The following is a 26,576-nucleotide window of genomic DNA, read 5'->3' as shown; positions in this document are numbered from 1 at the left end:
AATCTATACACGTTCTCAGGTCACCTTCCTTTTTCGGGACGAAGAACAAAGCTGAAGAAGCTGGAGATTTTGAGGGACGAATAAATCCGTTAGCCAGGTACTGGTCTAAGTATTGTCTGAGGTGAAGATTTTCTGGCTCAGTAAGAGCATATATTCTACTGCACGGTGGAGTGGATCCGGGTATCAGGTCTACCTGGCAGTCGTATGATCTGTGCGGGGGCAAGGTGTTGGCCTGATCTTTCTGGAAGACATCACTAAACTCTTGGTATTCAGGAGGCAATTGGAGGTTCTCGGAAGCGATGGCTGCCAGCCTGATGTCGGGCCGAGGATAACAAGTTTGGGCGCACTCTGGAAACCGGATTACCTTGGCTCGCCAGTCGATCTGAGGATTGTGTTTTTCCAACCAAGGAACTCCTAGAATTACTTGAAACTGCAGGGCCTTGATTACATCAAACACGATTCCTTCCCGATGTCCGTCCTGGCAGAGCAGCGTCACTTCCACAGTGGTGTGAGAGACTGGTCCGGAAACTATTTCTGTACCATCCACTGTAGTGATTACATCTTTTACCAATTTAGGACATAAAGGAAGATTCATCCTAACTGCTATATCTTGATCCACGTAGTTACCGATTGATCCGCTATCAATGAATGCCTTAATAGCATGCATACGATTTGGTTGGTCGGGGCTTATGAGGACCATGGGCAGTACGAAATGCGAGGTCAAGGAACTGGTTTTTACGCTCGGCAAGCGGACCTCTACGCTTGCCGGGCGAGGTCGTTTCCCGATTCTTGTTGTTTTGCATCCTTATCGGAAGCTCCCAAGGCTTTCTTGACCGGTTTCACTGAACAATCTCGAAGGAAGTGTCCAGACTTCCCACAGTAGAGGCACAGCTGTAACTGTCTTCGCCTTTCTCGTTCCTTTTGAGTTAAAGGTCCTTTCACGATGCCTATCTGCATGGGTTCCACGGAATAATTTCCTTTAGCAGGGTTTTGAGTCTTTGAGAACGTCCGGGTTTCAAATCTGGAGCGATCGGCCTTTCTGTTCTGTAGTTGATGATCTAATTGAACTACTAGGTCGATATAATCGGAGCACTCTTGCGGAGGATTTACCACCTGTGCTAAGACATCTTTAAGTTCTCCACGTAGCCCCCTGTGGAAAAGCGTGATCCTCTTGTCTTCTGGCCACCTGGTTTCAACCACCAGTCTGTTAAAAGATGCTATGTACGCCAGGAGATCTTGGTTACCTTGTCTTAGCGATAGGAGTTCATTGTCCAAGGCCTGCCCTTGTGAGTGTCGTGCGAACAACTTTTCCATACTGGCCTGAAAGTCTTGGAAGTTTTGGAGGACCGGATCATCCTGTGTCACTAAAGGAATGGACCAATCAGCCGCATTGCCACTAAGATAGGAAAGTACAAATGCTACTTTAGCTTGGTCAGTTGGGAATGCAGCGGGTCTACACAAAAAGTGCAAGCGGCATTGGTTGATGAATACTGAGTAGCGTTTAGGATCACCTGAGAAACGTTCTGGTGGAGCCAGGGGCACATTCCCTGGCAGATTAATCTGCACCGGATTGCTTGAGGTTGTAAGTGGATAATTCCCTCCCGAGGTAGGCAATGGTGCTTGCCCAGCTTGAATTTGTAGCAATTGCCTGGCCAGGTCGTCCGCTCGCTCTTTGGAAACGATCAATTCCCTTCGTAAGGCATTTGTTTCTTGACGAGATGCATGTACCTCGGCCCTCAGCTCCCCAAGCAATTGGGCCAATTGGTCTGTATCCGAGGTTTCCATTGCGCCTGGGTGGGATATTTGTGGTAGGCTTCGCGTTCTGTAACGCTCACCTGAATCCCTCGGAGGCGCGGGTCTGGTCTGGGCGTTCTCCGAACCTTCCAAAGTCACTCGCAGGTCTTTGACACCACCCTGGAAGGGCCCCCTCCTTACTGTGATCTTAATCTGGAGAGTGAGATGTCTGCGGGCAGAGAAGAAACAGGGGTTAACGTCTGCCTGACGGGGTTTCGGCCCTTTCCCCTTCCTGACACTCCTACAACTCCCCTAGGCCGCACGTGCTCACCTTAGGTAGGTAAAAGCGGCGCTCTCCATCCTGCGTCTGTGCAGGGGTGCTGTAGCCAGTTACTTCACTGGACGATAGTTCAGCCTTTTATTGCGGAGGTAGAGTCCAGAAGGCAAGACCGTCGTTAGCTGCACGAACGGTGAGTGCCTTATATGAGTCTTTTTATTGTCCTTTCAGAATCTTGCCTCTTTGCAGGTCCGGTATGCTGATCCGGTAAGTGGAGAAGTCCGGAGTTTTTGCAGGCAAGTAAAAAGTTCATCTGAAGTTAAATGCACTTTTAAAAGTCTTTTTCCCCTTTCTTTCAGGTCGCGGTGCAATCGGCGATGAAGACTGATGCCGAAGGATCGTGCCGGAGGATGGACAGGTATCACCACTTAAGGCACGTGAGTAGAAATGGAGTCCTGAGCTCTAATAATGTCCTTCTTGTATTTTACAGGTGCGGACAAATGGCGCTGAACGGAGCTCGCGGGAACCGTGGCACAGGTAAGCAGATATCACAGAGTTATCGCTAACCTGTATTCTTTGTAGTTGCAGATGGCTGGAGAACGAAGAATCGCGGCACGAGGCCTTGGAAGGCGCCGGAAGGTGGTAAGAGCAGCTCTGGTACTTTCTCGTGCTACTCTAATGTTCTCGTTTTCCTTTTCAGATGTCGCGGAAGGCTGGAGCTGGATTCAGGAAGGTAAGTTGAAGATTTTCCTGTTTTCAGGTGCAGAAGAAGAAGATCAGCTGGAGCCGACACGGTGAGCGTCCTGCTGCTATTGCAGAATAACGCAAAGCACGTGAAACCAATCGGGTGTGGTTTAAATAGCCTTCAGTAGTGCTTAGGCATCTTCTTCCACAGCTTTCAGAGGTAAGAAAAGAGTTCCAGTATGTAATTCTTGGGAGTGGTGCTGGCCCCACCCAGCAGTTAAAGTAGTCCCAGCAGGATTGGATGAAGAGTTCATCCTGCAGGTAGGAAAGCAGCATGGTCTGCAGGAGGTAAGTCCACCCAAGCACCAATCCTTTTATATGAGCCCGGCGCTTCCAGTGCCGGGACTGGGTCCCTTTATGAGCATGAGCCTGGCGCCGCTGGCGCCAGGACAAGGTCCAAAAGGCCCCTACGGGGGCCGGCTTGAGCCTGGAATAAGGGTCATGACCCTGCTTCCAAGGATGTTGGGCTAGGTCTGACACCTTGGAGGCAGTGGTCATGACACCTGTAGAATCTGCTGATCACCACGTGCAGCGGATGTTTCCGCCTGAGCACTCCTCTCTTTGTTCCTGGCCCCTTCCATTGTTTGTGGTGTTTTTATGAAGTCCTTGATTGTGGATGCTTCCCCTTTGTCTTGGGCAGCTTGGATGCCATTGCACTATTTCTCAGCATTGCAGTTCGGAATGGTTGTGGTCAAGGAGCCCAATGTTTGTGTTTACGCCCTCCTGCTCAGTGCTTAGTTCCGTTTGGGAGCTACTCACTATACTGGCCTGGTTCAGAGTGCTCTTCCCTATGTATAGGGTACTTGGGTGCTCCTTATGGCCTCCAGAGTCTTCTGCCTTCTCCAGCCACTCCTTGATTACTCCGCGGCAACTATGCTTCGTAGGTCCATGTTTGGTCCGAGCTCTTTGATGCTTTAGGGGAGATGTATCTCCCTACCGTATAGTTGGTTGTCCGTGTTGCTTTGGAGGGCAATGCGCTATGCGGCTACCACATGCATCTGCATGGTTAACACCACAGTGTCACATATGCCCCCGCTGTATCTTCTCCTTAGTGTAGGTTTCTAACTGTGTTTATCTGGATGCTTCTTGTATTCCTAAGCCCCCAAAGAGTTGCTCCCCTTGCTCCAGTGATCATGTATCACTGTCTGGATTAGTTGTGTTGCGTATGGGATATAAAATGGGGCCACCTCTACTGGGCACTTTCCGGTGTCGGATTCCCTGTTACTGACCAGGGGCTTCACCCCTTCTCTCTTGCAGTGTGCGGTCATCCGAGCCCTTTGTTAGCCAGGGTGGCCATTTTGTCCAGGTGTTCTCTAGGATCGTAAACTTAGTTTTGCGAATATCTTCCTCTGCTTAATACGATTGAGGTTCCAGCTTCAACCATTGCATGCCGCCTGCCTTCCCATAGGTATTCCTTCTTTCGTGACAAATAAAACATGGTTTTGATGGCGGGCAGTCTCAGGATGTGTTTTGGATCTCCAGGAGCTCTGGAGCAGCCCAGCCTCTCACATGACTAGTTAGCCACGCCCCTCCTGTATGAGCACAGGTTGTTCAGCAAGACTGCTTCAGCATTTATGACTATCTTCATGCCTGTGATCCAGACAATGGCCAATGCCAAATGGTTGCAAATTACCAGGTGGGAGCTTCTGCAGCCAATCAACACCATAAAAGGATTCAATACTATCAAGGAAGAATTGTAATAAATGTACTAGGAAATCATAAATACCATTCAAACCAAAAGGAAATTCGCACTAAGCTGGACCAAATGGATTGCCTGTGTAAATGAGGGAAATCCCTAGTGACCCTATGCCCCCCCTCTGTTCCACAGATTGGAGGGAACAGAGCCCCCAGGGAAAGCCTCTGGGGAAGAAAACCCTAATGTAATGCAGTTGTCAGGTGGATGTTGGACAGTTGTTGGATTCTTGAGGGGTGGAGAAATCCTGAAGCCTCTTCTTCTTCTGCCACCGGCCTACCCAGTGCCTAACCCCTGAAGCAATAGAGAGAGGAGAAGCAGTTAATGTCTGTCAGGATATGCAAGAAGGAGTAATGTGACAAAGAAAGAGGGATTACCCTGGAAAGGATGTGACTGTAATGTCCAGGGCGGTTTGCCCCGTTCTGTATGCAATGGGTCTGTACTGCGGAGACCGGGGTTGTGGAGCTGGAGTTCCGGTATTAGAAATTAATAAACAGAAGCAGATAACGTTTAGCATGAGAGGGAAAAGAAAGAAACCTACCTCGGCGGAGCCGAGTTGAGCGGATCGGGACAGCGGGTAGTTGCTGTTGGAAAGATGTTGTCTGCCGAGGAGGTGAAGCGGAGGACTGGTGGAGATGCTGTAATGGGGGGTGGACTTGTCGAGCTAAGGAGTCTGGGGAGATCAGGATAGTTAGCAAATGTAAGGAATCAGGAGCAAAGGGAAAAAGGTTAACCGAACAAAGGGTTTGTGGATCATACCATTGCTAAGCAACCGCTGCGCATCCAGAACAAACCAGGAAGTGAAGGAGAATGCGTAAGCCGCGACATGGGCTCGCACTGTTTCAGACTGAAGCAAAAGGCAATGTGATTAGAAAACAGAACATAGAGCAAAGACTGAATCAATATAAACTCAGGAGATCAAACTTACGGGGCGTCTGACTATTGGAGTAGCAACGTGCTGTTCCAGAGCCACAGCCTGCAGATGAGCTCCATCGGTGTGCAGAAGAGGAGGAGCCACATTAGGGAGGACCAAAGAGACTGCAATGTGCCCCACATTATGAGGCACCATCTTGGGGGAAAGCGAGGTTACCATGGCTACTCACCTCCACCACCGCCACAGGGACCATCCACCCCCACGGCGCATGCCAAGAGTTAAGGGCCATACGACTAATGACCGTACAGAACACATATGCCTAGATAAGATTACAGTGATGGAAGGAAGATTTTGCGCCAAAATTGGGCCATCATGTTGCACATTCATAACTTCTCACAATGACGAGAATGGGACCTTGACAGAGGCCATAACGTTGCTAACGAATCTACATAACAAGATACAATTTGAGACAGAAGACATCATAGATGATGGATGGTTCGTGTCCATTTTCTCATGAGTCCCACAGTGGATGGCGAACATCTTCAAGTTTCTTGAAGCAATATTGGTGATGGTGATGTTTGGATTCTGTGTGATCAGGACAATAATTGCACAATGCAAGAAGACTGCCAAAAAAAGCAGAGGGAATGAGAATCATGATTGATGTTGAATCAGAATTTGTACCAAAGAATTGACTGATGAAGAAATCAGAGAATACATAAAGGCCAGTATTTTAGCACCGGAGGCCATGAAGTTCCTGTATCCAAAGAACCACAAGAAGTACGTGGGACAATAGGTCTATTCTAATCCGAATGGAAAGTGCAGCTACATGACATGGAGTGTGGACGAACATGTCCAATCAGCCGGTTCCCTCAAAGGAATGATGAAGATCTGGACTCCGAAGAAGCAATTCTTCAAGCAAAAGTCCCAAGATGTGGAGACTAGTGAAGGTGTGGTCGATGAATGAACCAGAGGGGGGAGTGCAGAGGAGCAGCTGAATGCCTCTGCAGGAATCCGCGCCCCCCTACTGCCTGTGTGTTGGAAGCCTGAAACTGCACCATGCTTAACACCAGTAGTTGTGACCATACCGGGACGAGTATTCAAGAAAAGGTATCCGTTAAGAAAGCCAAACCAGATGTTTGCCAGAAGGGATGACAACTCTTGGAGGTCCATGCAGGAATATAAAAACAAGAGAAAGAGAAGCTGGTGACATCACAAGAAGTGAGAGTGATGCACTAAGAAGATAAGAAGAAGAATATGTATGGACCTCATAGAAACTGATGACGGAAAAAGGAATCGAGTGAACATCCTTATGCAGAAAAGAAGATTGCATGTGTGTGCAATACACTGCAGAAAATGCACACCATTCAATTAATGTACAAACGCAGCAACGCAAGTAGACTAAGTAATCCTGGAAGCCAACTACACATAGTGAATAGACTGCAGGCGAAGCCGCCATCGTATAGTGTCTGGATATCAGTGTCACAATTTTAGTAAGTTCAAACCCACAGAGAAAGAAGGATCGAGAGCTGTGTGTGTCGCAGCAAAGAATTATCTGGAGATCGCTGACTTGAAGGGTGAAGCTGTTTGGCCTGGCATCAAAGCAGCCAAGAACTGGTTATCTATCCTTGAAGAACAGAAAACGTGAGGCGCTGAATCATCCCGTGTTAAGGTGCAAAGAAGGAACACCATGAGTGCCAAGTTTATTAATTAAAGACAATTAATTACTGCAAAACAGGCCGAAATACGGTCTCCTGTCACGTGAGCCAAGGATGGAAATAGGAGTTTGGCATGCAGACCAGAACTGTGATAAGCGTGTGTCTATACTCCCTTTTGTTCCCAAGAGAAGAGAATCTACTGCAAGGCCAAGTTCAAAAGCAGTCTTCATGGCAGAAGGCATGGGCGACGATAGATGAGGGGCTAATTGGGTGGGAAGCAAAGTCATGTTCACCTCCCATCACCTGGGTATGAGCTTACGTGCGGCTAAGTAGCCGAATGTTGCAGACATGGCATGAGCGTGCCAACCAGTCATAGAGGGCCGTATAACGAAGGGCCTTTCAGTTTAAGAGCCAATAGTATTCTGTGTACTTAATAAGTGTTGACGATGACTTACACTAGAGGAAGGCTTAAATTGTCCACCAGACTGTAGACACCCAATCACAAACTGATCCCTTATAGAAAGTATACTTAGATGTTCCCTTTAAGCCTATTACAATCCCGCATAGGTTTTTCTTATTTGCCACGTAGTATGACATCACTTATGAAACATTCTTTGTACTTAAGTGTATTTTATGTGATTTGCGTTGAGAGCTTGGCCGAACGTCTGTCGATGTCTGTTTTAACTCCCTGTTTCAGACAGTTGATATTTTGAGGCCGATTCATGGAATAATTAGCGCGGCGCAAGTGGGCAAAAACGTGCGAATCGCAGTGGAATAGCGAAAATCGCAGTGCAAGTGCGAAAATCGCACGAAAAGCAGCGCACATCGATTCATGGAAGTCCGTGCGCGAGAAAACCAGCGGATGTGCGATAAAAAAGTGCGCGGCGCACGTTGGCGCACAGGCCATCTAACAGCGTGCGCCAGGTCACAGCGAAAATCGCACAGGCCACAGCGAAATTCGCACATAGCGCGGCGCACGCAACAAAAGTAGGCGGAACACGGGCGTAACACTCGGAATGGGGAACAACTTGCCAAAACGTGGGCATCACGGGGGAAGTACAGGGCACAAGTGCGCGGAACGCCCACACGCTCGCCTACAACACGTATTCATGGAATAGAATAGGGCAAAAAAGCGCACGCTCAAACCAGCGCACAGGCACAAACACGACCGCCACAAGAAAGCAGGCGGTAGCGTCTCTGCGGCTGTAAGAAATGTGCGCCAAAATGTGCGCCAACAAATAGCACCTATATACTGCCATGATGAATGTCCTATACTGTGGCCCTCCAGGACAAATGACGTGCAAAGGGGTACCCACAAACACGGACACCCGCTGACAAAAAATACGTGTGCGTGTATACCGGGGTGCGCGGGAAGTCTCACACGCGATTTGGCCGGGTACGTGGATTTCAGGGGTGCGCGGGAAGTTCCACACGCGATTTCAGCAGGTTACGTGTATTTCAGGGGTGCGCGGGAAGTTCCATACGCGATTGGCCCAGTGCGAGCAGGGTACGTGTATTTCAGGGGTGCGCGGGAATTTCCACACGCGATTTCAGCAGGGTACGTGTATTTCAGGGGTGCGCGGGAAGTTCCACACGCGATTTCATCAGGGTACGTGTATTTCAGGGGTGCGCGGGAAGTTCCACACGCGATTCCATCAGGGTACGTGTATTTCAGGGGTGCGCGGGAAGTTCCACACACGATTGGCCCAGTGCGAGCAGGGTACGTGTATTTCAGGGGTGCGCGGGAAGTTCCACACGCGATTTCATCTGGGTACGTGTATTGCAGGGGTGCGCGGGAAGTAACACACGCGATTGGCCCAGTGCGAGCAGGGTACGTGTATTTCAGGGGTGCGCGGGAATTTCCACACGCGATTTCAGCAGGGTACGTGTATTTCAGGGGTGCGCGGGAAGTTCCACACGCGATTCCATCAGGGTACGTGTATTTCAGGGTTGCACGGGAAGTTCCACACGCGATTTCAGCAGGGTACGTGTATTTCAGGGGTGCGCGGGAAGTTCCACATGCGATTTCATCAGGGTACGTGTATTGCAGGGGTGCGCGGGAAGTTCCACACGCGATTGGCCCAGTGCGAGCAGGGTACGTGTATTTCAGGGGTGCGCGGGAATTTCCACACGCAATTTCAGCAGGGTACGTGTATTTCAGGGGTGCGCGGGAAGTTCCACACGCGATTTCATCAGGGTACGTGTATTTCAGGGGTGCGCGGGAAGTTCCACACGTGATTCCATCAGGGTACGTGTATTTCAGGGGTGCCGGGAAGTTCCACACGCGATTGGCCCAGTGCGAGCAGGGTACGTGTATTTCAGGGGTGCGCGGGAAGTTCCACACGCGATTGGCCCAGTGCGAGCAGGGTACGTGTATTTCAGGGGTGCGCGGGAATTTCCACACGCGATTTCAGCAGGGTACGTGTATTTCAGGGGTGCATGGGAAGTTCCACACGCGATTTCATCAGGGTACGTGTATTTCAGGGGTGCGCAGGAAGTTCCACACGCGATTCCATCAGGGTACGTGTATTTCAGGGGTGCGCGGGAAGTTCCACACGCGATTGGCCCAGTGCGAGCAGGGTACGTGTATTTCAGGGGTGCGCGGGAAGTTCCACACGCGATTTCATCAGGGTACGTGTATTGCAGGGGTGTGCGGGAAGTAACACACGCGATTGGCCCAGTGCGAGCAGGGTACGTGTATTTCAGGGGTGCGCGGGAATTTCCACACGCGATTTAAGCAGGGTACGTGTATTTCAGGGGTGCACGGGAAGTTCCACACGCGATTCCATCAGGGTACGTGTATTTCAGGGGTGCGCGGGAAGTTCCACACGCGATTTCAGCAGGGTACGTGTATTTCAGGGGTGCGCGGGAAGTTCCACATGCGATTTCATCAGGGTACGTGTATTGCAGGGGTGCGCGGGAAGTTCCACACGCGATTGGCCCAGTGCGAGCAGGGTACGTGTATTTCAGGGGTGCGCGGGAAGTTCCACACACGATTTCAGCAGGGTACGTGTATTTCAGGGGTTCTGGGGAGTACCACACGTGAATTGGCCGTGTGGGCCCTCCCAGGTGTAAGCTCCACAACCTCCACGGACCCTGCAGGCAGCCCACACCACGGGGGACTACCCTGCACCCATGCTCATGTCGCGCAGGCAGCCCATCCACCATGGGCATGCCCCCCAGCCAACCCACATGTCACCTTGCACTACTGATCAACAATGCATGTCTACCACCACCCTCACCCCCCTGCCACCATGGGCATCCTCCACCAGGCCCCCACTCATGTCTACCACCACCCCCACCCCCCCAGCATCCAGGGTCACCCTCCACCAGGCCCCCACTCATGTCTACCCCCACCCCCCAGCAGTGCAGGGGCAGCCTCCACCAGGCCCCCACTCATGTCTACCCCCACCCCCACTCCCCAGCATCCAGGGTCACCCTCCACCAGGCCCCCACTCATGTCTCCCACCACCCCCCAGCAGTGCAGGGGCAGCCTCCACCAGGCCCCCACTCATGTCTCCCACCACCCCCACCCCCCTGCCACCATGGGCAGCCTCCACCAGGCCCCCACTCATGTCTCCCACCACCCCCACCCCCCAGCAGTGCAGGGGCAGCCTCCACCAGGCCCCCACTCATGTCTCCCACCACGCCCACCCCCCTGCCACCATGGGCAGCCTCCACCAGGCCCCCACTCATGTCTCCCACCACCCCACCCCCCAGCAGTGCAGGGGCAGCCTCCACCAGGCCCCCACTCATGTCTCCCACCACCCCCACCCCTCTGCCACCATGGGCAGCCTCCACCAGGCCCCCACTCATGTCTCCCACCACCCCCCTGCCACCATGGGCAGCCTCCACCAGGCCCCCACTCATGTCTCCCACCACCCCCACCCCCCAGCCACCAGGGGCAGCCTCCACCAGGCCCCACTCATGTCTCCCACCACCCCCACCCCCCAGCAGTGCTGGGGCAGCCTCCACCAGGCCCCCACTCATGTCTACCACCACCCCCACCCCCCAGCATCCAGGGTCACCCTCCACCAGGCCCCCACTCATGTCTCCCACCCCCCACCCCCCAGCAGTGCAGAGGCAGCCTCCACCAGGCCCCCACTCATGTCTCCCACCACCCCCACCCCCAGCAGTGCAGGGGCAGCCTCTACGAGGCCCCCACTCATGTCTACCACCACCCCCACCCCCCAGCATCCAGGGTCACCCTCCACCAGGCCCCCACTCATGTCTCCCACCCCCCCACCCCCCAGCAGTGCAGGGGCAGCCTCCACCAGGCCCCCACTCATGTCTACCACCACCCCCACCCCCCAGCATCCAGGGTCACCCTCCACCAGGCCCCCACTCATGTCTCCCACCACCCCCACCCCCCTGCCACCATGGGCAGCCTCCACCAGGCCCCCACTCATGTCTCCCACCACCCCCACCCCCCAGCCACCAGGGTCAGCCTCCACCAGGCCCCCACTCATGTCTCCCACCACCCCCCAGCAGTGCAGGGGCAGCCTCCACCAGGCCCCCACTCATGTCTCCCACCACCCCCACCCCCCTGCCACCATGGGCAGCCTCCACCAGGCCCCCACTCATGTCTCCCACCACCCCCACCCCCCAGCCACCAGGGGCAGCCTCCACCAGGCCCCCATTCATGTCTCCCACCACCCCCACCCCCCAGCAGTGCAGGGGCAGCCTCCACTAGGTCCCCACTCATGTCTACCACCACCCCCACCCCCCAGCATCCAGGGTCACCCTCCACCAGGCCCCCACTCATGTCTCCCACCCCCCCACCCCCCAGCAGTGCAGGGGCAGCCTCCACCAGGCCCCCACTCATGTCTACCACCACCCCCACCCCCCAGCATCCAGGGTCACCCTCCACCAGGCCCCCACTCATGTCTCCCACCACCCCCACCCCCCTGCCACCATGGGCAGCCTCCACCAGGCCCCCACTCATGTCTCCCACCACCCCCACCCCCCAGCCACCAGGGTCAGCCTCCACCAGGCCCCCACTCATGTCTCCCACCACCCCCACCCCCCAGCAGTGCAGGGGCAGCCTCCACCAGGCCCCCACTCATGTCTACCACCACCCCCACCCCCCAGCATCCAGGGTCACCCTCCACCAGGCCCCCACTCATGTCTCCCACCACCCCCACCCCCCAGCAGTGCAGGGGCAGCCTCCACCAGGCCCCCACTCATGTCTCCCACCACCCCCACCCCCCAGCAGTGCAGGGGCAGCCTCCACCAGGCCCCCACTCATGTCTACCACCACCCCCACCCCCCAGCATCCAGGGTCACCCTCCACCAGGCCCCCACTCATGTCTACCACCACCCCCACCCCCCAGCATCCAGGGTCACCCTCCACCAGGCCCCCACTGATGTCTCCCACCACCCCCAGCCACCAGGGGCAGCCTCCACCAGGCCCCCACTCATGTCTCCCACCCCCCCCACCCCCCAGCAGTGCAGGGGCAGCCTCCACCAGGCCCCCACTCATGTCTCCCACCACCCCCACCCCCCTGCCACCATGGGCAGCCTCCATCAGGCCCCCACTCATGTCTCCCACCACCCCCACCCCCCAGCCACCAGGGGCAGCCTCCACCAGGCCCCCACTCGTGTCTCCCACCACCCCCACCCCCCAGCAGTGCAGGGGCAGCCTCCACCAGGCCCCCACTCATGTCTACCACCACCCCCACCCCCCAGCATCCAGGGTCACCCTCCACCAGGTCCCCACTCATGTCTCCCACCACCCCACCCCCCAGCAGTGCAGGGGCAGCCTCCACCAGGCCCCCACTCATGTCTACCACCACCCCCACCCCCCAGCATCCAGGGTCACCCTCCACCAGGCCCCCACTCATGTCTCCCACCACCCCCACCCCCCTGCCACCATGGGCAGCCTCCACCAGGCCCTCACTCATGTCTCCCACCACCCCCACCCCCCAGCAGTGCAGGGGCAGCCTCCACCAGGCCCCCACTCATGTCTACCACCACCCCCACCCCCCAGCATCCAGGGTCACCCTCCACCAGGCCCCCACTCATGTCTACCACCACCCCCACCCCCCAGCATCCAGGGTCACCCTCCACCAGGCCCCCATTCAGGTCTCCCACCACCCCCACCCCCCAGCCACCAGGGGCAGCCTCCACCAGGCCCCCACTCATGTCTCCCACCACCCCCACCCCCCAGCAGTGCAGGGGCAGCCTCCACCAGGCCCCCACTCATGTCTCCAACCACCACCACCCCCCTGCCACCATGGGCAGCCTCCACCAGGCCCCCACTCATGTCTCCCACCACCCCCACCCCCCAGCCACCAGGGGCAGCCTCCACCAGGCCCCCACTCATGTCTCCCACCACCCCCACCCCCCTGCCACCATGGGCAGCCCCCACCAGGTCCTCACAATCCCCAATCATGTGCGTAATGGACAGCCTCTACAGCCAAAAAGCCCTACCAAGTAACCCATTCACCCACATGGAAATGGAAATCACATGTTACACCCCCAATGTTCATGAAGCTAATGAACCCATGTCCGTCACACACAATGGTTGCAATTGAATGGGAAAACACACAACATGACATGCATGAAAACAATGAGATGATACCACACAGTGAAGTATGGAAACAAAATTGTATTAAAAAAATAAAGAATGCTAAAGAAAGAAAACAAACTACAATGTGAATGAGAAAAAAAAAACTGCATGTCCGTATCAAAACACAAAACTGCAAATCAGAATCCAAAAAATATTTGGCCAAAGTCAAAAGTAAAAAAATCTCCATGCAATAAAGAACTATGTAAAAAACTACCAAGGGTCCATGAGCCCAACTGAACAAAGGAAACCTACTAAAAAACCTACCTAAAAATCAACTATATACAAAAAGTGGAGCAGTGTCCGTCGACTCCAAATCATAATAAGAAAGAAAGGAAACCTAAAACTTAAGAACTATATACAAAGGCGGCGGGCAAGTCCAGCGGCTCACTCCGTGGTGTCCCGGGCCAGGGCATCATCGAACTCCTGTTCGATGTCCCGGAAGCGGTCCAGTTCCATGGCCCCGAGGGTCCGCAGGGACGACGCCGTGTCCTCCTCCAACCCCCTGCGGATTGCCTCGAGGCACTCGGCCCGCCTCAGGGCCCTCCGCATGGAGTTCTCTGCCCTGACCATTGTGAGCCGCGCCTCTTCCGCCTGCCGCCGCTCCGCACCTATGGCGTGGCCCAACCGCTGCCACACGGAAGACACTCTCTGTCCTGGGTCCCCCTACCCTCCGGCCGATGCCTGCCCCTCCGATGTCGAAAGCCCCGAGCCTTCATGTCTCCCACCATGTTGCTGCTGCTGCTGCTCTGCCTCTGCCGTGCACTGCCTCCTGCTGCCTGCACATCCTCCGCCGGCTGGGGTGCAGTTGTTGATGTGGCCACCCCTGCTGGACCTCCGACTCCCGACTGTGGCAGGGATGCCTCCTCCACCAGCCTGGCCGCACCGTCAGAGGCAGCTCCACAGGGCACCCAGGTGACTGATGGTGGGAAGATGGCACAGAGGACGACTGGCGCGTAGGGGGTCCAGTTGAGGAGGGGGTCGGAGCAAGCCCCATCAGACGGAGGAATCCGGCCTGGGTGACCTGTCCCAGCAGGCTGACGTGGTCAACGAGCCATTCGAGATGACGTGCAGTCTCTCCATGAAAAGACTGCAGGTCACCTCGCATGGCCCGTTGACGCAACGCCACACCAGCCAGGACAGGCTCAACCCGGACCTGGATGGCCACGTCCGCAGGCAGAGGAAGGCCAGTTGACGTCAGCTCATCCCCTGCCTGAAAACGGGTCTGGACGTAGGCATCCCTGCTGGTGCAAGATGATGCAGGGACAGGATCGGGGACAGGATTGCACACAGGCACCTCCGCGGCCGCCTGTGCTGCCTCCTGTCCCTGGTCCTGCACTGCACCACTAGCACCAGTGGGATCCCCACCTCCAGACCCCGTCTCTGGTGCTTGCACGGCCCCCTCCTCCACCAAACCCCCCACCAACCTGGATGACTCCGTGCCATCTTCCCCTGTTGGGCCCTGTGGGGTCCCAGCTGCCCCTTCTGCTGCCGAGGAGTCCAACTGCAACCTCCGCCTCTTGGACCTCCTCCCGGCAGCGGCGGCCTGGGACGCGGCACCGGACTCCTCACTCCCCGACGAGATGACAACACGGGAGGGGAGCCGGGCCTTGCGTCTCCGGCTGGCGGTCGGATCCCCGCCGCTGTGCTCCACAGCACCTTCTCCGCCCTCTTCATCAGTTGACGCTGCAGACAGGGAGAAACAAAACACAGGCATCAGGGTACTGTACAATGGACACATACACGCATGACAGTTGCACATGAGTGGCATTGGCAAACCTCAGACATGTCATCACAATCCCCAACACACATGTCATTGCAACTCGCACACATGAGCCATACCACAGCCATATCGCAACTGCCACCACCATCCCTACACATACAACAGCATCAGCAGCCAAAGGGGAGCCAGACATCACATGCAACACAGGAAGTGCACCACACATGTACACACACCACCACACTTGCATGCATGTCTACACCTCTGCCAAGTGTCGCACTGTTCAGACGGGCATCCATGTCACATCTGCCAATCAGGCTTCCACATACCGCTGTCACATGCATCCATGTTGCATCACTGTTGCACCCTTGACAAATACACACACATGCACATGTACACAGTGCTCATACATGCAGCCGAAAACAACATACATGCCTGACATCACGGACATGTCTACTTACATACACATTCATCCAAACATGTGTGCACGCACAACTGCATTTGCCATGCAAGCCCACACACACAAGCACCATCCATGTCTCACACATTACCGCCCTCGCATGTGTCAGACCCACGGCCCTGTACACCCCCACCCATACTCGACCCCATACAAACAGATGTGCAACCGGCACAATGCCTAATAATCACCACACGCACTGCTCACAATCAGGATGCATGTACACTCACCGCTCGACTCCAGACGGGTCTGCTTCTCTAGGACCTGGACGTGGAGCGCTGGGGATATGCGTTCCAGGACCCCCATCTGTTCTTCCGACAAGTGGCCCCGGCGCCCCTTGGCATCCGCTGCCTTCAAGAGGCGCCGGGCCTTGTTCAGGGTCCTGGACCTGAAGTCCTCCCAGCGCTTCCTGACATGTTGTAAGTCCCAGACTGCCAACCCCTCCGCGTTGATGGCAATCACGATGTCAGTCCAGATCTGAGTCCGTCCTTCCTTGTCGGCGCGGGGACTTCCGAAGAGGGCATCATACTGCCCCAGGACTTGCTCCACCAGGACACCAACTTCGGTGGCACTGAAGCTGGTGCCCCTCTGCCTCTCTGGCCGGGGGTTGTCAGTGGTCACAGATGGTGTTTGCCCCGACATGACAACCCCAGAGGCAGGAGTGGGTGGGCAACTGGGACCTGGGGCTGGGCTGTGGAGCGATGGAATTCCAGTCGGGAGTCTTCGGTTCCAGCAGGGGTGGTCACAGCAACAGCACCCCTGGCTGATGTGCAGGCAGCAAATGGCAGTGCACGTGGGCAGCAGGCAGTCAGGCAGCAGCAGATGGCAGGTGGGAGCGTGCTCGGGGCTCTGGGGGGCAGTAGTTCGGCCTTCTGGGCAGGAGCGTGGTCTTCCGTGTGCTTACGCATGGCCAGCTTGGTACGGAGTGATTTGGCACGTGAAAATCCTGCACGTCAGCGTGAAAACCGAGGAAAGGCCCTTAGCGCGTAAGCGCGTCAGCACGCATACGCGAATCTATTGGACCAAAGGCCCTCAGCGTATAAGCGCGTCTGTGACGTGACCCGCACGGGTGTTTCCCACACAGCACGTGATGACAGAGCACACGTGGAAAGACTGCACGTCAGAGTGTCATCGCGTGTAATTGGACAGCACGTCAGAGTCTCATCGCGTGTAATTGGACAGCACGTCAGAGTCTCATCGCGTGTAATTGGACAGCACGGCAGAGTCTCATTGCGTGTAATTGGACAGCACGTCAGGGTGTCATCGCGTGTAATTGGACAAAAGTGCGCGTACACGCGATTGGCCTATGTACGTGTATATCAGGTGTGCGCAGACACTTACACACGCAAGTACGTCAGCGCACCTGTATCCCGGTGTGCGCGGGAATTTCCACACGCTATTGGACTGGGTACTGGATTTCAGGGGTGCGCGGGTCACACGCTCGCCTACAACACGCGCAACGCATTAATTTGCGCGCTAACAAAATAACAAGCTCAGACCCAGGATGAACATACCGTTCCTAGCAGCAGTGGGCATGGCCTACCAAAGGAGGAGGAGGAGGATAGTCAGGGCCAGAATATTCACACCCAGAACCAGCCTTTTCGGGATGCCTGATGACCAGGTGCATGGGAGGTACAGGTTTCCACCACACATCATACTGGACCTGGTGAGTGAGTGGGAGGATGACCTCACATCACCCACCCTGTGCTCCCAAGCACTCAGCCCCCTGGAGAAGGTCCTCAATGTACTGCACTTCTTAGCCACTGGATCATTTCAGCGGACAAGTGCCATTGTGGGTGGTGTATCACAGGCCACCCAGTCACGCTGCCTACACCAGGTCTTGAACATCATCACTGCACGCCCATCAGTCCGCAGGCACATATACCTGCCCAGAACACCTGCAGAAAGGCATGCTGCCGCCCTGGATTTTTACGCTGTGGCACGATTCCCCAAAGTGCTAGGTGCCATCGACTGCACCCATGTGGCTCTACGTCCCCCCAGGGCATCTGAGCACATCTATAGGAACCGCAAGCACTGGCATTCCATCAACGTGCAGGTAGTATGTAATGCCAAGGGAATCATCACCTCAGTATATGCCAACTATCCCGGGTCAACCCACGACAGCTTCATTTACCGAATGTCCACCCTAAGCCGGGACCTAGAAGCTGGGCGGCATGGCGATACATGGCTGCTTGGTGAGTATGAATGCCACTGCACATGCATGCATGTCAGATACTGAGCAAGGTCACAACCCCACCAATGATACCAATCACCACCTCCACAGGGGACAGTGCCTACCCTCTCAGCCCCCACATGATGACGCCAATTCGGAACCCCACCACGCCACCCCAGGTAAGATATAACGCAGCCCACATTACAAACCGGGGCATAGTGGAGCGCACATTCGGAGTGCTGAAGTCACGCTTTCGCTCCCTTGACCGTTCTGGCGGGCAGGTGTTGTACGCTCCCCCAGTAGTGTGCAGGATCATAGTGGCAGCATGTTTCCTGCACAACGTTGCAACACGCCGGGGCCTGGCCGTGGACATGGTGGTGCCCCCCCATCCCCAACCACATGCACTGCCGCTGCGCATGGGAGGGGAAAGGGCACGGGGGAGGCAGCCCGTACACAGCTAGTGGCTAATTACTTCACATAGAAATCACACCCCTGTGGAGTGCACACTGCCCTGGCACATTCCATCTGACAATCAATGATGACTCAACCTGACACTGATCCTGAATGTCTGGAGAAAGAACCGTGAAAACCATATCAGCCTGAGATTGTTCACCTGGAAGTGTCACAATGTGTGCATCCCTACCCACACAGACACCACCAATGCAGTTTTGTGAAGTTACACATTCAAGCAGCTAAAATGAATACCCACTTGCAAAATGCAACAAGAGGACAGTGCCATGTCAGCCAACCCAACCCCTGCACCGGCACACGACACACTGTGCCATGTCATGCTATTTGCAGGTAAACAAAGTAATCCCCACAACATGACACTAGTGTCACAATGTACAGTGTCCCTATTAGAAACTTGCAACACCTGAAATGCTCACAGTAATGCCGGACCAACAACAAACTTGAGCACGTACTACCATTAACATGACATCACTAATGTTAAATATTAGTAGTCTCACCACCTGGAAATGCCTGCACTCCCACCACTACCAACTGTGCAGTGTTGGCGCCATGTAGAGTTGTATGTGCACTGCTGCCAACATGGACCACATCTCCAGACTAGAGGGCCTTGTGTAGACATGAGGAAGGGACCTGCAAATTGGGAGGTAGACACAGAAGATGAGTTACACATCAATGCAACATGCAGTGTACAACACAACAGCAATATGCACTAGGAATGTATACACAGTATTGACTACAGACTGCCCACACAGCTCATGGGAGTCCAACGTCACTGTGTAATTCACTGTCACTTGGGCACACCCTTTGCAAGCCCATGGAAACGGGAAGCAGGAGGGGTGTGTGTGACTCAAACCCAAGCATCTGAACCAAATACATTACAAGCCTGCATGTGCCCAGCCACAATGCAGCGTATGCCCACAGGAACCACGGAAGCCAACAAATCGTCCCAAAAAAATTGGGAATAAAATAAATTAAAATAAAAATAAAAATGAAAATAAAAAAAAATAAAAAATGGCCATTGAAGGGCCCGGGGGGGTTGGGGAGGCCACCCAGGAGGTCCGAGGACAGGATGCACACCAGAACCCACCTGCGTGGATCCTGGGGAAAAAAAACACCTCCATGGGCTCATGGCCCACACGGCTACCCTATTGTGGGAGTATCACTGCTGTCGCTATTATCACCCTGTGCAGCTGCATCCGGAGGTGGTTGCACTATGGGAGGCAGCCCACGCAAGGCCCTAGTCTGCTCCTCCATGGCTGCAAGCATGCGGGTGTGGTAGGTCTGGTTCTGGAGGATGAGTGTGCGGAGGTCCCCATGCAACAACTCACGGGATGCCCGGACCTCCGCCCTCGTTGCCTGCATCTCAGCTGAGAGTGTACGGGTGAGACGCTCCAGCTGCTGTTCTGTCCTTTGGTGTGTTGAAGCCTCAAGCTCAACAAGAGCTTGTCCTGAGGTGAAGGAGCTCCTGCCTCTGGGGTTGTCATGTCGGGGCAAATACCATCTGTGACCACTGACAACCCCCGGCCAGAGAGGCAGAGGGGCACCAGCTTCAGTGCCACCGAAGTTGGTGTCCTGGTGGAGCAAGTCCTGGGGCAGTATGATGCCCTCTTTGGAAGGTCCCGCGCCGACAAGGAAGGACGGACTCGGATCTGGACTGACATCGTGACTGCCATCAACGCGGAGGGGGTGGCAGTCCGGGACTTACAACATGTCAGGAAGCGCTGGGAGGACTTCAGGTCCAGGACCCTGAACAAGGCCCGGCGCCTCTTGAAGGCAGTGGATGCCAAGGGGCGCCGGGGCCACTTGTCGGAAGAACAGATGGGGGTCCTGGAACGCATATCCCCAGCGCTCCACGTCCAGGTCCTAGAGAAGCAGACCCGTCTGGAGTCGAGCGGTGAGTGTACATGCATCCTGATAGTGAGCAGTGCGTGTGGTGATTATTCGGCATTGTGCCGGTTGCACATCTGTTTGTATGGGGTCGAGTATGGGTGGGGGTGTACAGGGCCGTGGGTCTGACACATGCGAGGGCTGTAATGTGTGAGACATGGATGGTGCTTGTGTGTGTGGGCTTGCATGGCAAATGCAGTTGTGCGTGCACACATGTTTGGATGAATGTGTATGTAAGTAGACATGTCCGTGATGTCAGGCATGTATGTTGTTTTCGGCTGCATGTATGAGCACTGTGTACATGTGCATGTGTGTGTATTTGACAAGGGTGAAACAGTGATGCAACATGGATGCATGTGACAGCGGTATGTGGAAGCCTGATTGGCAGATGTGACATGGATGCCCGTCTGAACAGTGCGACACTTGGCAGAGGTGTAGACATGCATGCAAGTGTGGTGGTGTGTGTACATGTGTGGTGCACTTCCTGTGTTGGTAGTGATGTCTGGCTCCCCTTTGGCTGCTGATGCTGTTGTATGTGTATGGATGGTGGTGGCAGTTGCGATATGGCTGTGGTATGGCTCATGTGTGCGAGTTGCAATGACATGTGTGTTGGGGATTGTGATGACATGTCTGAGGTTTGCCAATGCCACTCATGTGCAACTGTCATGCGTGTATGTGTCCATTGTACAGTGCCCTGATGCCTGTGTTTTGTTTCTCCCTGTCTGCAGCGTCAACTGATGAAGAGGGCGGAGAAGGTGCTGTGGAGCACAGCGGTGGGGATCCGACCGCCAGCCGGAGACGCAAGGCCCGGCTCCCCTCCCGTGTTGTCATCTCGTCGGGGAGTGAGGAGTCCGGTGCCGCGTCCCAGGCCGCAGCTGCCGGGGGGAGGTCCAAGAGGCGGAGGTTGCAGTTGGACTCCTCGGCAGCAGAAGGGGCAGCTGGGACCCCACAGGGCCCAACAGGGGAAGATGGCACGGAGTCATCCAGGTTGGTGGGGGGTTTGGTGGAGGAGGAGGCCGTGCAAGCACCAGAGACGGGGTCTGGAGGTGGGGATCCCACTGGTGCTAGTGGTGCAGTGCAGGACCAGGGACAGGAGGCAGCACAGGCGGCCGCGGAGGTGCCTGTGTGCAATCCTGTCCCCGATCCTGTCCCTGCATCATCTTGCACCAGCAGGGATGCCTACGTCCAGACCCGTTTTCAGGCAGGGGATGAGCTGACGTCAACTGGCCTTCCTCTGCCTGCGGACGTGGCCATCCAGGTCCGGGTTGAGCCTGTCCTGGCTGGTGTGGCGTTGCGTCAACGGGCCATGCGAGGTGACCTGCAGTCTTTTCATGGAGAGACTGCACGTCATCTCGAATGGCTCGTTGACCACGTCAGCCTGCTGGGACAGGTCACCCAGGCCGGATTCCGCTGTCTGATGGGGCTTGCTTCGACCCCCTCCTCAACTGGACCCCCTACGCGCCAGTCGTCCTCTGTGCCATCTTCCCACCCATCAGTCACCTGGGTGCCCTGTGGAGCTGCCTCTGACGGTGCGGCCAGGCTGGTGGAGGAGGCATCCCTGCCACAGTCGGGAGTCGGAGGTCCAGCAGGGGTGGCCACATCAACAACTGCACCCCTGCCGGCGGAGGATGTGCAGGCAGCAGGAGGCAGTGCACGGGCAGAGGCAGAGCAGCAGCAGCAGCAACATGGTGGGAGACATGAAGGCTCGGGGCTTTCGACATCGGAGGGGCAGGCATCGGCCGGAGGGCAGGGGGACCCAGGACAGAGAGTGTCTTCCGTGTGGCAGCGGTTCGGCCACGCCATAGGTGCGGAGCGGCGGCGGGCGGAAGAGGCGCGGCTCACAATGGTCAGGGCGGAGAACTCCATGCGGAGGGCCCTGAGGCGGGCCGAGTGTCTCGAGGCAATCCGCAGGGGGTTGGAGGAGGACACGGCGTCGTCCCTGCGGACCCTCGGGGCCATGGAACTGGACCGCCTCCGGGACATCGAACAGGAGTTCGATGATGCCCTGGCCCGGGACACCACGGAGTGAGCCGCTGGACTTGCCCGCCGCCTTTGTATATAGTTCTTTAGTTTTAGGTTTCCTTTCTTTCTTATTATGATTTGGAGTCGACGGACACTGCTCCACTTTTTGTATATAGTTGATTTTTAGGTAGGTTTTTTAGTAGGTTTCCTTTGTTCAGTTGGGCTCATGGACCCTTGGTAGTTTTGTACATAGTTCTTTATTGCATGGAGATTTTTTTACATTTGACTTTGGACAAAAATGTTTTGGATTCTGATTTGCAGTTTTGTGTTTTTATACGGACATGCAGCTTTTTTTTTCTCATTCACATTGTAGTTTGTTTTCTTTCTTTAGCATTCTTTATTTTTTTCAATACAATTTTGTTTCCATACTTCACTGTGTGGTATCATCTCATTGGTTTCATGCATGTCATGTTGTGTGTTTTCCCATTCAATTGCAACCATTGTGTGTGACGGACATGGGTTCATTAGCTTCATGAACATTGGGGGTGTAACATGTGATTTCCATTTTCATGTGGGTGAATGGGTTACTTGGTAGGGCTTTTTGGCTGTGGAGGCTGACCATTACGCACATGATTGGGGATTGTGAGGACCTGGTGGGGGCTGCCCCTGGTGGCTGGGGGGTGGTGGGAGACATGAGTGGGGGCCTGGTGGGGGCTGCCCATGGTGGCAGGGGGGTGGGGGTGGTGGGAGACATGAGTGGGGGCCTGGTGGAGGGTGACCCTGGATGCTGGGGGGTGGGGGTGGTGGGAGACATGAGTGGGGGCCTGGTGGAGGCTGCCCCTGCACTGCTGGGGGGTGGGGATGGTGGGAGACATGGGTGGGGGCCTGGTGGAGGCTGCCCCTGCACTGCTGGGGGGTGGGGGTGGTGGGAGACATGGGTGGGGGCCTGGTGGGGGCTGCCCCTGGTGGCTGGGGGGTGGGGGTGGTGGGAGACATGAGTGGGGGCCTGGTGGAGGCTGCCCCTGGTGGCTGGGGGGTGGGGGTGGTGGGAGACATGAGTGGGGGCCTGGTGGAGGCTGCCCCTGCACTGCTGGGGGGTGGGGGTGGAGGGAGACATGGGTGGGGGCCTGGTGGGGGCTGCCCCTGGTGGCTGGGGGTGGGGGTGGTGGGAGACATGAGTGGGGGCATGGTGGAGGCTGCCCCTGCACTGCTGGGGGGTGGGGGTGGTGGGAGACATGAGTGGGGGCCTGGTGGAGGCTGCCCCTGCACTGCTGGGGGGTGGGGGTGGTGGGAGACATGAGTGGGGGCCTGGTGGGGGCTGCCCCTGGTGGCTGGGGGGTGGGGGTGGTGGGAGACATGGGTGGGGGCCTGGTGGGCGCTGCCCCTGGTGGCTGGGGGTGGGGGTGGTGGGAGACATGAGTGGGGGCCTTGTGGGGGCTGCCCATGGTGGCAGGGGGTGGGGGTGGTGGGAGACATGAGTGGGGGCCTGGTGGAGGGTGACCCTGAATGCTGGGGGGTGGGGGTGGTGGGAGACATGAGTGGGGGCCTGGTGGAGGCTGCCCCTGCACTGCTGGGGGGTGGGGGTGGTGGGAGACATGGGTGGGGGCCTGGTGGAGGCTGCCCCTGCACTGCTGGGGGGTGGGGGTGGTGGGAGACATGGGTGGGTGCCTGGTGGAGGGTGACCCTGGATGCTGGGGGGTGGGGGTGGTGGGAGACATGAGTGGGGGCCTGGTGGAGGCTGCCCCTGTACTGCTGGGGGGTGGGGGTGGTGGGAGACATGGGTGGGGGCCTGGTGGGGGCTGCCCCTGGTGGCTGGGGGTGGGGGTGGTGGGAGACATGAGTGGGGGCCTGGTGGAGGCTGCCCCTGCACTGCTGGGGGGTGGGGGTGGTGGGAGACATGGGTGGGGGCCTGGTGGGGGCTGCCCCTGGTGGCTGGGGGTGGGGGTGGTGGGAGACATGAGTGGGGGCCTGGTGGAGGCTGCCCCTGCACTGCTGGGGGGTGGGGGTGGTGGGAGACATGAGTGGGGGCCTGGTGGAGGCTGCCCCTGCACTGCTGGGGGGTGGGGGTGGTGGGAGACATGGGTGGGGGCCTGGTGGGGGCTGCCCCTGGTGGCTGGGGGTGGGGGTGGTGGGAGACATGAGTGGGGGCCTGGTGGAGGCTGCCCCTGCACTGCTGGGGGGTGGGGGTGGTGGGAGACATGAGTGGGGGCCTGGTGGAGGCTGCCCCTGCACTGCTGGGGGGTGGGGGTGGTGGGAGACATGAGTGGGGGCCTGGTGGAGGCTGCCCCTGGTGGCTGGGGGGTGGGGGTGGTGGGAGACATGGGTGGGGGCCTGGTGGGGGCTGCCCCTGGTGGCTGGGGGGTGGGGGTGGTGGGAGACATGAGTGGGGGCCTGGTGGGGGCTGCCCATGGTGGCAGGGGGGTGGGGGTGGTGGGAGACATGAGTGGGGGCCTGGTGGAGGGTGACCCTGGATGCTGGGGGGTGGGGGTGGTGGGAGACATGAGTGGGGGCCTGGTGGAGGCTGCCCCTGCACTGCTGGGGGGTGGGGGTGGTGGGAGACATGGGTGGGGGCCTGCTGGAGGCTGCCCCTGCACTGCTGGGGGGTGGGGGTGGTGGGAGACATGGGTGGGGGCCTTGTGGGGGCTGCCCCTGGTGGCTGGGGGGTGGGGGTGGTGGGAGACATGAGTGGGGGCCTGGTGGAGGCTGCCCCTGGTGGCTGGGGGGTGGGGGTGGTGGGAGACATGAGTGGGTGCCTGGTGGAGGGTGACCCTGGATGCTGGGGGGTAGGGATGGTGGGAGACATGGGTGGGGGCCTGGTGGGGGCTGCCCCTGGTGGCTGGGGGGTGGGGGTGGTGGGAGACATGAGTGGGGGCCTGGTGGAGGCTGCCCCTGCACTGCTGGGGGGTGGGGGTGGTGGGAGACATGAGTGGGGGCCTGGTGGAGGCTGCCCCTGCACTGCTGGGGGGTGGGGGTGGTGGGAGACATGAGTGGGGGCCTGGTGGAGGCTGCCCCTGCACTGCTGGGGGGTGGGGGTGGTGGGAGACATGAGTGGGGGCCTGGTGGAGGCTGCCCCTGCACTGCTGGAGGGTGGGGGTGGTGGGAGACATGAGTGGGGGCCTGGTGGGGGCTGCCCATGGTGGCAGGGGGTGGGGGTGGTGGGAGACATGAGTGGGGGCCTGGTGGAGGGTGCCCCTGCACTGCTGGGGGGTGGGGGTGCAGGGGGACATGAGTGGGGGCCTGGTGGGGGCTGCCCCTGGTGGCTGGGGGGTGGGGGTGGTGGGAGACATTAGTGGGGGCCTGGTGGAGGCTGCCCCTGCACTGCTGGGGGGTGGGGGTGGTGGGAGACATGAGTGGGGGCCTGGTGGGGGCTGCCCATGGTGGCAGGGGGGTGGGGGTGGTGGGTGACATGAGTGGGGGCCTGGTGGAGGGTGCCCCTGCACTGCTGGGGGGTGGGGGTGCAGGGGGACATGAGTGGGGGCCTGGTGGAGGGTGACCCTGGATGCTGGGGGGTGGGGGTGGTGGGAGACATGAGTGGGTGCCTGGTGGAGGCTGCCCCTGCACTGCTGGGGGGTGGGGGTGGTGGGAGACATGAGTGGGGGCCTGGTGGAGGGTGACCCTGGATGCTGGGGGGTGGGGGTGGTGGGAGACATGAGTGGGGGCCTGGTGGAGGGTGACCCTGGATGCTGGGGGGTGGGGGTGGTGGGAGACATGAGTGGGGGCCTGGTGGGGGCTGCCCCTGGTGGCTGGGGGGTGGGGGTGGTATTAGACATGAGTGGGGGCCTGGTGGAGGCTGCCCCTGCACTGCTGGGGGGTGGGGGTGGTGGGAGACATGAGTGGGGGCCCGGTGGAGGCTGCCCCTGCACTGCTGGGGGGTGGGGGTGGTGGGAGACATGAGTGGGGGCCTGGTGGAGGCTGCCCCTGCACTGCTGCTGGGTGGGGGTGGTGGGAGACATGGGTGGGGGCCTGGTGGAGGCTGCCCCTGGTGGCTGGGGGGTGGGGGTGGTGGGAGACATGCGTGGGGGCCTGGTGGAGGGTGACCCTGGATGCTGGGGGGTGGGGGTGGTGGGAGACATGAGTGGGGGCCTGGTGGAGGCTGCCCCTGCACTGCTGGGGGGTGGTGGGAGACATGAGTGGGGGCCTGGTGGAGGGTGACCCTGGATGCTGGGGGGTGGGGGTGGTGGGAGACATGAGTGGGTGCCTGGTGGAGGCTGCCCCTGCACTGCTGGGGGGTGGGGGTGGTGGGAGACATGAGTGGGGGCCTGGTGGAGGGTGCCCCTGCACTGCTGTGGGGTGGGGGTGGTGGGAGACATGAGTGGGGGCCTGCTGGAGGCTGCCCCTGCACTGCTGGGGGGTGGGGGTGG

This window comes from Ambystoma mexicanum, chromosome 1p, assembly GCF_040938575.1.
Source record: "Ambystoma mexicanum isolate Mex_15411 chromosome 1p, UKY_AmexF1_1, whole genome shotgun sequence".
NCBI lineage: Eukaryota > Metazoa > Chordata > Amphibia > Caudata > Ambystomatidae > Ambystoma > Ambystoma mexicanum.
Note: the sequence above shows the minus strand (reverse complement) of the source record.